At 36.8% G+C, this 14,024-nt stretch overlaps 1 pseudogene; it reads right to left on the bottom strand.

Annotated features, from left to right (window-relative positions):
* Positions 1-5,984: 5,984 nt before the first annotated feature.
* LOC125153571 (chromobox protein homolog 3-like) lies at positions 5,985-13,550 on the bottom strand (annotated as a pseudogene).
* Between the last annotated feature and the right edge of the window lie 474 nt (positions 13,551-14,024).

Genomic DNA, 14,024 nt, shown 5'->3' with positions numbered 1-14,024 from the left:
ATCCTCAACCAACTGAGCCACCCAGGCACCCCACCACCGCCCTCCAAATTTTTATGATGCAGCCCTAACCATCAATGTGATTGCATTTGGAGATAGTATCTTTAGGAGCTAATTAAGGTTAAATGAGGCCATAAAGGTGAGGCCCTGACGTGATCAGACTATGGTTTTGTAAGAACAGGGAGAAGGAAAGAGAGAGTGAGAAAGAGGGAGAAAATCTCTGCCATGTGAGGACATAGCAAGAAAATGGCCATCTGCAATCCAGGAAGAATGCCCTCACCAGAAACTGGAATAAGCCAGCATTGATCTTAGACGTCCTGCCTCCAAAACTGTGAGAAATAAATTTCTGTTGTTTAAGCCACCCAGTCTATGTTATTTTTTTATGGCAGCCTGAGCCAGAATGTAAGATGGTGAAAATATTATTAAAGTTGAGTAAGATTCTGGACATGATGAGTGCCCAGCTGAGATTTGTGGCTATGGAACTTAAAGAGAGACCAGACACACAGTTGTGGTTTTTTGTTTTTTGTTTTTTTTCCCAAGACATTTCAGCTGCTCAGATGCCGGCACAGTGTCACTAGACAGATGGGTTTAACCCAGGTCATGACTTTGGAGGCAAGTCCTGCCAAGAGAATACAGAAAATTAAGGGTATTCATAAGACAATGTTTAGGTAAGATGAGACAAATAATATTGATGATGACAACTTTAGAAATAAAGTCCTTCTGCCTCCTCTCTGATATGAAGATGAGCTTCCTTAAGAAAGATTAGGCTAGATATTCTTTACCCATGTTTGCAGTGCAGTATATAAAATTTCGAACCCTTTTTATTCATATGTGGATCCTGAGAAACTCAACAGAAGACCAGTGGGGAGGAGAAGGGGGAAAAAAAAAGTTACAGAGAAGGAAGGAGGCAAACCATAAGAGACTCTTAAATACTGAGAATAAACTGAGGGTTGATAAGGGTCGGGGGAGGGGAAAGTGGGTGATGGGCATTGAGGAGGGCACCTGTTGGGATGAGCACTGCGTGTTGTGTGGAAACCAATTTGACAATAAATTTCATATTAAAAAATTAAAAATAAAAAATAAAATTTCGAACCCACTGCTATATCAGTATCAAATAATGACACTACAACTGGTAGTGCATTGCTTTTAAATAATCATTGATGCAATTCATGTGTATTTTGTACCGTAAACTTCCTAATAAACTGGAGATCCATGTAGACAAGAGTCAAGTGAGTACATGTTTGTTTAAGAAAGTCTTTCAGAATAGAACTTAGGGTAATTCTATCTCTCCTAACCCATTAGATTTTTCATTTCTAACACTATTTTTTCCCTCAGAGGTTAATATGTTTGATCTCAGACTGATATTGGTATGCATAAGAGGAAGTGAAATTTTACAGATGAAATTTTGCTTTGGAAATTAAACTATGTTCCAGTCTTCCTTCCTGTCCAATTTTGAGCTAAAATCCTGCAAACAAAAACCATTTCTAGACTCCATGAATGCCCTAATCCTAAATTCTTCCTGAATTGTGAAGTGGAAAATTAAATCATTTTTGTTGGAATACTCCCTGTTCAATGGGTCCAGATCAGCACTCAGATGATGTCAGCAAATGTTACATTTTTTTCCAATTATGAAATGAATTATGGGGCGCTAGCTAACCACAGTCAGTCATTAAATAAAGCTATTTTTGCTGATACATTGTTGTCCTGCCAGAAAACACAGGTGTTTTGTTTTTAAAGAAGTTTTTAAAAATTGCTGTAAGAAAAGATTGCATTAACAATCCTTCAGCACAAGCAATATAGGAGCATAAATAAGAAGGTGCTATTTGTAGAGAGTTTGTGTGGCAAGCGTAGAGATTGTGTTTTCACATACGAAATAAAGAGTTGCTTTATGTCCAAGGAATTGAAACATTTGGGCTATGATGTATGAAGACAGTGATATATGACCATGCATATTTAAACACATCTATAAACAGAGTCTTAAGAGTTGAATGAAAGGCACCTTATAAACATGAATTATTATTGTGAACAAACTTTCTTGCCCTGGTATTTTTAAAGAATGTTAGTTCATTCATTCTTTGACGATTCCCAAAGGTTTTAAACTCATAGTCTCAAAAATGATGGCATGTACATCTGTCAATATCAAACATGTACTTGTTAATAGAAGACCTAGAGCTGTGCTTTCACTTGGAGGCAGTTCCTTGAAAAACAAATGAGCATAAAATATTTTAATTGGTCCAGTAGTCATAATGATGGTTTTTAATCATTTTGCATTTTCAGTAATAGCCTTACACTTACTCATTTTCTTCCTCTCTTTCAATCAACTGTCTTCAATTTACATATCTTCAAATCATTCCTAAACTAAGCAGCTGCTTTCAGTTGATTCATGTAGGAATTTGATTATCTCATCCAAACAATGACATCTTGGATCATGCATTAATGGCATGCTTATGGAATGAAGCAGTTTTCTGTTTCAAAATGACTTTTTTTTTCTCTGTGTGTGGAAAAGAGTATAAATGGTACCTGTCTATAATCCTCAGAACTCAAAAACTAATGCAACAATCAACTTCTCATCTGGGTTAAAACTATGTTTAAAAAGAACAATGATTGGGGTGCCTGGGTGGCTTAGTCAGTTGATTGTCCAACTCTTGATTTTGGTTCACGTCATGATTCCAGGGTCATGGGATTGAGCCCCATGTTGGGCTTCATGCTGGGTGTGGAGTCTACTTAAGATTCTCTCTCTCTCTCTTCCCCCCTGTCCCTCTCCCCCACTTGTGCACACACTCTCTCTAAAATAAATTTTACAGAAAGAACAATGATCTATTGACAAACATACCTTAATAAACTGTTGTTGGAAATAAATCATAGGGTTTAAGTGTTGAAAATGTCATTTTAAATATATTCTAAAATTCATTTCTAAGAACTAAATTGCCCAGGTTTTATTTCAAAGTTCCTAAATTCTTTTATTTCAGACTTTAGAAAAATCTCCTCAAAATAATTATGGACATCTCACCTTTGAATACTGATATAAATCAAGATTCTTAAAATTTTCAAGAATGTCTTAAAAACATATTTTAATCAACAGTCCATTTAGAATTTCAATAATTATTCACTAACATGTGGAATTCCCTTGGGGTACAAAAAACAGTTTTTAAAACTACTGAAAGACTTAAATTATTTATGAAGCCACTTTTGCCCACACAAAATCGAATGATTCAGTAACTATGAGTTATTGTTCAACTAAATGTTAAGGACAATTTATAAAATGAGAGAATTCAGACCAATGATCACATTTTATACTCTTAGAGACATGATTTTTAAAAACATTGTATCTATGAACATGTAACTCCTACATCACTTCATTCATTCAATTTTAAATGTGGCAAATCCTATTATCCAGGGTAATTGGCAATACATTGTTCTTAATCAAATGTTCAGGTTAAATGGTTGGTTCAACAAAAATTTTATACAAAAATATAGCATATAACTAGATACATAATACATATACAACATATATATGCACATGTATATAACAACTTTCAAAGTTCAGTGCCCAGGTGAGCCACTAAAACTCACTTAACCACAAACAGTGGTTAAACATCATCACCATAGCATTCTAGAACTTAATTACATGTATGACGTTTCCAAGGAAAAAAGCGTATATAAGTTTTGTCTGCAATGACTAAAACTTTGTTCATAGATAGAAGACCTTTCTTATTCCCTGTTACACTTGCTACCCCTGACCCAAAGCAGGCAATAAGGACTGCATTCCCATAGTTTTACCCAATGATGGTAGCCTCTGTGATCTGATGGTCCAGTTGAGGAGATAGAGAGGCTAAGGGTAAACTCCTGGAGGCTGAAAAGCTATGATGGAGTGACCAGAAGTCTTCCTAAAAATTCTAGGGAGGTTTGGGTGGGGGACACACACAGAACACTTAACTACCTAAAGATAAATTTGCAAGCTGATAAATTAAAGGGTGAAATTATTCACATAGCAAAAGAATTACAGTGGGTCCCAGGAACATTTGAAGAAATACATTTTCAAGTGTTTGGTTATAACTCTTTAATTAACAAAGGAAGACATTAAAAGCAAAAATTTTATAACATACTGCTGATTTTCAGATGTAGAAGTTCAAATATTTTTTTTTAAGATGGTGAAAGTTATTCTTTATTTTTTCAAAAATTGTGGGGCGCCTGGGTGGCGCAGTCGGTTAAGCGTCCAACTTCAGCTCAGGTCACGATCTCGCGGTCCGTGAGTTCGAGCCCCGCGTCGGGCTCTGGGCTGATGGCTCGGAGCCTGGAGCCTGTTTCCGATTCTGTGTCTCCCTCTCTCTCTGCCCCTCCCCTCTTCATGCTCTGTCTCTCTCTGTCCCAAAAATAAATAAACGTTGAAAAAAAAAATAAATAAAAATTGTAAGAGAATATGTTTCAGGTGTTATTTTTCAGCTTTCTTTTCGTTTTAATTTTTTTCTTCCAAGATTTTATTTAAATTCAAGTTAGTTAACATATATTGTAACATATAGTGTTGGCTTCAGGATTAAAATTCAGTGATTCATCACTTACATTTAACACCCAGTGCTCCTCCCTAAGGTCCATCACTCATCTAGCCCGTCTCCCATCCACCTCCCCGTCAGCAACCCACATATTCATTTTTTAAAATATAAAATTATTAACCACTGTTCACCACTATTTACAATAAACAATATATAGTTGGATAGCATTTTAGTCATGACAAAGTTATGTTTTTCCAGGCTTCCTTTGAACCAGTCACCCAAACACTGAAAAGATTGAGCCTTACATGTAAAGAATGAGTTGTGTGTAAAGAAAAACATGCAAATTGATAGTTTAGATTACCAAAGTCTGTTTACCCATTTACTCCAGCAGGTCCTAAATTGCCAACATCTCTAACCATCTGATTAGGTTTCCATGAACAAAGTCTTACACATTAACCTTTTAGTCAATAGAGTACAGATTTTTCCAACTGCCTGTAAAGGAAAGCTTTGCTAGAGGAAACCTTTAGATGTCCATTTAACTAAGTCCTGCTTGGCTAATGAATACACACCAGGATTTGTCTAGTTTTCTCATCTAGGTGGGGAGATGGTTGATACTGATAAAAATTTTCCTGTTAGGAGTTTTGCAAATGGCATTAAATGACAATAGATACACATATGGATTCTGATATGGCTGTTTTGAAATTGTCCAATTGGAATTGTCTAAGTTGTTTACAATACATTTAAATTGTTCAATTAATGACAGAATCATCTATTTAATTTAAAATGTTAAATTAAAATATTTAAATTAATCCTAATTTAATTTAAATAATTTAATATAATGTAAATTTTAAATAATTTAATATTAAAATATTAATCTAAACTATTAAAATATAGTTTAAAATATTAAAATATTATTTTAATTAAATTAAAATATTTAATTTAAAATATTAAGTGGTTTATTTCATGGGTTGCTGAGAATGATGGCCTTCCGGAAACACAGGTTTATCCATGGTTGTGAAATGGTGTTTTTGTTTTTCTTTTGGTGAAAGTTAAAAAAAGAAAACCATTTATGTAGGTATTTTATGTGTATGCACACGAGAAAACAAACAAAAAAATCTCAGACTGGTCATTAGACATTTATGAGTTAACCAGAAATTCTGATTGAGTAATGACTATGGAGATCTTCCCCCAACTTTTAGAAAAGCTGTTCTCTAATGCAAAGGAAATAGTATACCATGATATCAAATGTTCTTTCCTGATAAAGGAAGCAACTAAGAAAGCCTTATTTATTTGTTCAAAGCTACCAGTGCTGTAGATAAAACCCCAACTTCCTCAATACTACTTCAAAACAAACATATCAAATTTGATTCTCATTAGAATGTGGTTATTTCTTCACACTAATAAATCAAAAACCCAGACACAGATTTTATATATATGTGTGCATATATATGTATATATATAATTCTATAATATAATTGCATATATAGTTGCAAACAATTATTGAGCTTCATTTTCTGTACAAGAATGCCAAATTAGTCTCCTTTCATAAAAAGCGATTGCAGTCTGACAACACTTCATATTTTTGCCTCTTTTGCCAGTACCAAGTCTGCCCCATCTGAATCTTTCCATTTCTTGAGAAGTATTAATTCTCCACTACTGTCTGCAGCACCGATTATTCATGTGAGATCTAGACCTCTGGCAAAACCTCTTGGTTTGCCAGCAGTAGCTCTTTCCTTTGATTTGCTATCAGATTCACTGACAGATAAAGATTTCCTTTTTGTACCATCTTTTTCTTTACCAGCTCTTTGAGAATTAAGAAATATTTCTGTTCACTCCAGACAACATAATTTTTCTTCAGGTTGCCAATATTGTCAGCATGTGTATTACCTTCCACTTCAGGAAGTACTCCTCTGCTTTCCCAGTCACTATGCATCAGTCATGTGCTCTTTCCACCACAAATTCTTTAGGCTCTGCCTCTGACTTTTTTACCCTTTCCATTCAGGTTCTTTCCTTTGCAATGTAGTTTTGTCAGAGGCCTTTTTTTTTTTTAATGTTTATTTATTTTTGAGCGAGAGAGGCAGAGTGCAAGTGGGGGAGGGGCAGAGAGAGAGGAAGACACAGAATCCGAAGCAGGCTCCTGGCTCTGAGCTCTCAGCACAGAGCCTGACGCAGAGCTTGAACCCACAAACAGTGAGATCATGACCTGATCCAAAGTCCGATGCTCAACCAACTGAGCCACCCAGGCGCTCCTCTCAGAGAGCGTTTTTTATTACAAACCTGGAAAGCTATTATCCACCTTCTCCAAGATGTCCCCAGATGTTTCATTTCTCCAACCCATTGAAGTTCAAGTTCCATTTTTTTTTTTAATTTTCATGTTACTGGACACTTTATTTTTTTAATGTTTATTTATTTATCTTGAGAGTGAGAGTGCACAAGCAGGGGAGGGGCAGAAAGAAAGAGGGAGAGAGAGAATTTCAAGTAGGCTCAATGCTGCCAAGGCAGAGCCCATCATGGGCCCTGAACTCATGAACTGGGAGATCATGACCTGAGCTGAAACCAAGAGTCTGACACTTAACTGATTGAGCTACCCAGGCACCCGTGGACATTTTATTTTTAATTTTCATGTTTTAGGCTGTAAGATGCAATCCTAATGTCCTGGCAAAGTGAGCTATGAGGGCTACCTTGGGTCTCCCCATTTCTCCTCTGGCCTCGGCCCTACTCCTCCTGCCACATCACACATCACTGCACACAACATCCAGTCACTGCCTTTCTCCACAAAGGCAGAAAAGCAGAATGGAGGGCTCTCAGGACAAATGCCCCTCATATTTTGGGGACAGTAATAAAGTCACATCTTTGTCCAGAGAGCTCTCCCAATTCTTCAGACACCTTTGACCCTCATTTTCACAGGCCTTCCTTTCTCTGCCCTCACTCTGAAGGCCCACCTCTACCCTGGTTTTCTTTCTGATTCAAGGAGGAAAGAAGTCAAATGTATTTAAGGCTCACCAGTGACTGAGGAATTACCTACATTTGACAAGAACACTCACATATGACTGCTTTCCTTTTCTCATCAGGGCATCTTTGGTGATCATTTCTTGACAGAGCAGTGCTGGGAGCTGCCTGGGGAATTTTTCTTGTCTTTGGCCTTGTTTTATCACGAGACTGCTAGTGGTCAAATGATAAAGGTAAGCGAACTCCTGAAGCTTCATAAAACGTATTTATAAGGAAGTTCTTTCCTGCTTTATTGAAGATTAATTGACCATAAAGTTGTGGATTCATTTCTGGGTTTTCTATTCTGTTCCATAGATCTATGTGTCTATATTTGTGCCAGTACCATACTGTCTTGATCATTACAGCTTTATAATATAACTTGAAGTCATATAACTTGTAATATAACTTGAACTGTGATGCCTCAGCTTTGCTTTGCTTTTTCAAAGTTGCTTTGGCTATTCAGGGTCTTTTATGGTTCCATACAAATTTGTACTAACTCTGTAAAAAATGCTGTTGGTATTTTGATAGGGATTGCATTAAATGTGTAGATTGCTTTAGGTAGTATAGACATTTTAACAATGTTCTTTCAATCCATGAACATGGAATGTCTTTCCATTTCTTTGTGTCATCTTCAATTTCTTTGAATGATATTTTACAGTTTTCAGAGTACAGATCTTTCACCTCCTTGGTTGGGTTTATTCCTAGGTATCTTATGGTTTTTGGTGCAGTTGTAAATGGGATTGATTCCTTAATTTCCCGTTCTGCTGCTTCATTATAAGGAGGCATTTCTAGGCTGTGTATCATAGGCTGGCTGCTGGCTGAAGCTGCTATAACCACCTTTCTTTCCAGCACATCCACCATCCCAACTAAAACCCTTCAGCATTTAGCATCATGTTTCTCTGCCAGAAGTGCAAGAGAAGATGCTATATGCCTCAGAGTGATATTTTCTAAAAATGTTTGTACCAATGAGTTCCCTGTGTGGAAAAGAATCCTTTAAAAGAGGATTTATTAGGTTTTAGTCTGCTTGCGAAAGTAATGGAAGCTCAACTTTAGAAAAGCCCCAGAAGCATAAGGAAAATAAAAATCATATGCTATTCCACCTCCCAGAGACAACTAATGTTAACATTTTAAGGTATTTCCTTTCAGCCTGAGAGACGAGAAAGAGAGTTACCACAACTGGGATCATGTTAAATTATATATGCATTTTTTTGTATCTTGCTTTTTTTTATTTAGCACTACAGAATTCATTTAATATTCAACAAATAGGAAATTGCTAAAATTGCTGAAGGGGTTTCTGTTATCTGCACCTGAACTCTGAATGATCCAGCCTCCTTCTATACTTTATCCTCCAAGAGGACTAAACAAACTCTTTGCACTGCCTCACACACCATACTGTCTCATACTTTTCAAGCTCTGTTCACGGTGTTACTTCCACCTGGGAGGCATTTCCCTCCCTATTTGCCCAGGTTACTTTAGTGTGATGGGAAACTGCACACAATTAAGGAACTGTCAAAGTCCTGTCAAAGAACTAAGGCATGTAAATGTGTCCTTGGGTTTGTAAAGCCAAAAGTTCCTCTGCAACATTTCTCCTAAATCTTTCTCCTATGCCTGATTTACAAAATGTATCACCTCAATCATCAATTCATTACACATCCACAAAATTCTGGCTGATTTCTAGCTAAGTACCATTCATTACTATCTCTTCTTTTTAAAAATTGTTTTTAAATTCCATTTCTATTTGTCCATCTCAAATTCCTACCAGCAAACCAAAAATAAAAGTCTGATAAATACCCACTCCCCCCTACCCCAGGAATCCATTTGCTATGGTATTCATGGAAAGCTTCTATAGCACAAGAGAAATAGAAGTGATTAGAGGCTTTTCGGAAAATACAAAATAAATTCTTTCATTCAATTCCCTGTGACCATGAGCCTGAAGATTTTATTCCTGTGAGGAGCTAGATGTCTCAAGATCATGACATGGTCTCTGTTGTATGTGGAATTAAAATTGATTTTTCACTAAGTAGTAGAACATTAGTGCTACAAGGAATTTTAGCAACCATCTCCCTCCCTCTATGGATGAAGAGACAGAGACTGAGAAGAGAGAAATAGCATACCTATAAAGGTCTGACATATTTATGGCAGAGTTGTGTCCCATAATGCGAATTAAAATATCATTTTCACTATTTTTCAATGCCTTTCTTTTCCAACATTTCCAATACTGATTAATGGTCTGCAAGAGTCAGTTGTTAAATTGTTCATTTTGGAGCAACTGAGAAATGGAGAATTTTACACAATGCAAGTGAAAGTAAAGAACAGAATATTCAAAACAGGAAACCAGATTAATCTTTTCAAATAATCACTCATTCTATACCAGGCTGGGAGGGAGCAGAACCTTGGAGAATTAGTACATGATACAAGACAATTTAATTCAATTGTTTCTTATATTTCTGCTGAGCCCAAATAGTCAGACTTTGTGGTGACTGCTTAGATTCAAAGCTATCCTTCGTATGCACTAAAACATGAGTCTATGACTTCTCTCATTTCAAGTGTATTTTGGGCTTTCCACAAGGGTTTCCAAATATGTATTATTTCTCAACTGAGTTAACATAGCCATCAGTATGTGAGGCCTCTTGCTTAACCAAGTATAAAGTAAATCTCTTTCAAGCAGACCTGTTTTATCACTATTCCCATTGCCTTATTTTGGAGCTCCCTAACTACCTAGATATCACGACAAGGTCTATAATAATTTGTGAACCTCCACAAATTAAGAAACTGGAAAATAACTAGGGAAAATATTGGCACTGTCCCAGATGCTCACGTGCAACCGCATACATATTGGTCCCTTAGAGGGTCAAGCCTGAATTGCCATCCCAGTGCTGTTGGGTAGGTCACCATCAGACTCCAATTCAGATAGCAGTTTTTACAGATCTAACTACTGTTGCTCAACTGGGTGTCCATGGAAACTAAAAAATTGGTTTGTTGCCTAGAGAAGTGGAAAGAAAACCAAGTCATTTGGTTTCTATGTGGTTTCTATGAAGCTAAGGAAATTTTTTGGCAAATGATAAAAATAAGGATGGCTAAAGCTACATGATTCCCTTGGTCAATTCTTGATCTTATCAAGAAATATTCCCTATGTTTATTACTCAAAAATATGAAAATATTCTAAATGAAGGCGTACCAGATTCTCAGGTTATTTCATTCTTGGCTGGATTAGAAACAATTCCTTAAAAGAGTGACCAATATATGCAACGAAATCTAATAGGTTAAAAAGTCCTTGGATTCATTACATATGGAAAATGTTTCTCATCCACAAATTCAACATAGTTCCAAGTATGAAAGAAAAAGCTAGTATTTAATAAGGGCGGAGGAGGCTGAAACACCTATTCATTAATCCTATGGAAATATTTGTCACTCATATGTGGTTTAGGGAATTGGGTAAAAATAGCAACTTCTTAAGAATTTTTTCATCTGGGCATAGACTTTTATCTGAGCAAGAAAATATGACATAATAGTAGACAGGGGACTTGTACAATGAAATCCCTGATAAACAGGGATGCAGAGGTGACAACTTGGCACATGTTGGCATGATTTGACATCATCTGTTGGCTTGCCATCAGATCGAAAACAACTCCTGGCAGATACCCTGTCTCAATGAATACACAAAATCAGCCAGGCCAAGAAAGGTGGTATACATGTGTTATAACCAAGAGTTGGCCTGACCTTAGGTTTTCAGAACTTAGGATAATTAATGCTGCTTTTTAGCTTGTCTTAGAATACTTAGAAGAAATACCTATAAAAATTCAAATTCAGATAGGAAAAATAGAAATTGGTTTTATCCATGAGTCATAAGCTAAAATGTCTACAGGGCCAAGTAAGGAATGAAAATCAATATATGGAACTGACTGGAAGCAAAACAATAGCGCTAGTGTGATAATAAACATCATTGACACACAGGCTCAGGGTCAGAGAATAGCAAGAAGTAATGATGACAACTGTAGCCAAGTATGGAACACATTTATTCTCAAAAGGGAGCAGTCACTGTTCCAGTGTAGATATTTGATGCCATGTCTTCACCTATTGCAAAAGAGGCTAAGTTTTGCTTGTCTGCATCTTGCTGGAGTCCCTACAATGATCTATTAATTTAAGAAAAGAATAGTAAAAGCATGGGGATACAACCAACTATAACAAATTCATAAATCATTAGAATTGCTGTGTAATTTTGTACAAATCACAAATTTGTATAAAAAAAATGTATTTTTGTATAAACTTAACACACTGCTAAAAGTACATATGTACGTGTGTGTGTGTCACACACACACACACACACACATACACACACACACAGAGGTACATGGCCTAGAGATAAAGGAAAACTGACTTGCTTAAAATAACAAAAACTGAAACATGGGCTCTGAGTCCAATGTGGAGAAGGAAGATGTTCTCCGGCTCACTTTCTTCCTTTGGGCTCCTGGGCCATCTCCTATGTGTGTTTTGAGTTTAAGTCATCAAGAGGTTACAGTAAAGGAGCACCTGGGGTGATTGCTTACTTCTCCTCTGCCTATAGAAGAGTTATTCATTATAAGTCATCCCATGTCACTAATGTTAATTTCCAATCCAAGATCTGCTCAGTACCTTTGAAACAAAGTCCCTTTTTTTTTTTTTCGTTCAGGTGTCAGTGAGCTTCCCGTATGTAGTCCACTGCACACACACCCTCAGTTTTCACCTTACCCTTCTCTTTACAGTTCCCATAGCCTACTGCCACATTGCTCTCTTCTACCTTAGTATAATACTTTTACTCTGTTCTCCATCAAACACCTAAGATCCACTTAAAATCTTACCGTATGTAAGACCAATGCAAGGTGATGTCTCTCTCCTCTAAGTTTTACATGGAATCTCAGGCGCCTGGGTGGCTCAGTCAGTTAAGTGTCTGACTTCGGCTCAGGTCATGATCTTGCGGTTTGTGGGTTTGGGTCCCGCACTGGGCTCTGTGCTGACAGCTTGGAGCCTGGAACCTGCTTCAGATTCTGTGTCTCCCTCGCTCTGCCTTCCCATGCTCATGTTCTGTCTGTCTCTCAATATAAATAAACATTAAAATAAATACATAAATAAATACATTTTACATGGAATCATAATAACAATGATGGTGGTCCCAGCTGGAATCTGTGCTAAATGCTCTACCTGCCTTATCTTATTTACTCTTAGCTCCTGATTCTCTATGAAACAAATACTATTATTCATCTTCATTTTACAGGTGAATCATAAGTGAGGATTCTGGGACCCAGAGATATATAAACCAGAGATCTTTTTACTGATAGAAAAATAACAGGGAGGGATCTCATTGGACAACTTGGATTATTTGCTCATCCCTGAACCAATTATTGTGGCCAGGCCTTGAGACACATATTGATGCTATAGGAGTAGGATGAACCAAACTCCAAATCATACTGACTGACGTCAGAGGGGAGAGAAGGTTCCCAAAGGAAATCTGGGGTCACCTAATGTGAGAAAGAATGCTGGGAAGGCAAAAACAAAATATCCACTGTCCTTACTTACCTGGAGAACTGTTAGCTCTCTCTAGCTTCTGCTGCAAGATTACCCCACCCCCCAGCTTTCCTTCCTTAAGTAAAATGAAGACTTCTTGTCAAGATGATGCAGGGAGTCCATTCTTTCACACAGCCCCTCTGCTCCAACAACTTAAAAAAAGAAAGATAAAATCGAAAAGGATTTAAAACACAAAGCTCTGAGCAGTGCTAGAGTTAATGGACATATGACAGTTTTAGTATGTAAAGTTAAAGAGCAAGTTGGGCCCTCTCCCCACTTCCATTCTCAATCCTCTATATTATCAGTCCCTCTGTCCATATGATCTGTGACCTGTGACAGAAAACTGGGAAAAACTATTAGTGACCAATGACTAGGACTATGCTCTTAACAAGGTGAAAGTCTACAGACCATATACAGCTTCTTGATGAAGTCTTCTGCTGGCTCACTAACTGGATCTGTCATATCTCCAGCATCATCTTTTAGGGCAAGTCCTCCAAATGCCATTATAAATTCTGGTTCTTGATAGAGGTACATGGTGAACAAAATGAAGCCACCACCAAATGTTGAACAGGGAGATGTGAGCACAGTATAGGAAAGGTCTTAATCACATACCTCCAACTGAAAATGAGCCTACACACTGAAATTACAAAATATCTGAGGAAATATAATATTAAGAAACACAAAATAATTAGAACATTAATTTACCCCAGATGAAAATAATTTATGAAATAGTCTGATGCAGACTTTAAATAAATTTATACTGTTCAGCTAAAAGAAAGGGGGAATTATTTTCACTTTAAAAAGAGCAAGAAATGGTGAAACAAAAATAGACAAACAAAATTAGTACTGAACACAGTTTAAGAACTTCAGTGAGATCCCTCTTTATCCCAACTAGAATGACAAAAATTTTAAAAGTCAGATAATAACAAGTATTGCCAATGACATGGAGAAAGTGGAGCCCTCATATACTGCTGGTGGTAATATAAAGTGGTGCAACTCTTCAGAAAA

Source organism: Prionailurus viverrinus, chromosome A2, assembly GCF_022837055.1.
Source record: "Prionailurus viverrinus isolate Anna chromosome A2, UM_Priviv_1.0, whole genome shotgun sequence".
NCBI classification, from domain to species: Eukaryota; Metazoa; Chordata; class Mammalia; order Carnivora; family Felidae; genus Prionailurus; species Prionailurus viverrinus.
This window is presented reverse-complemented; position numbering and strand designations above follow the sequence as displayed.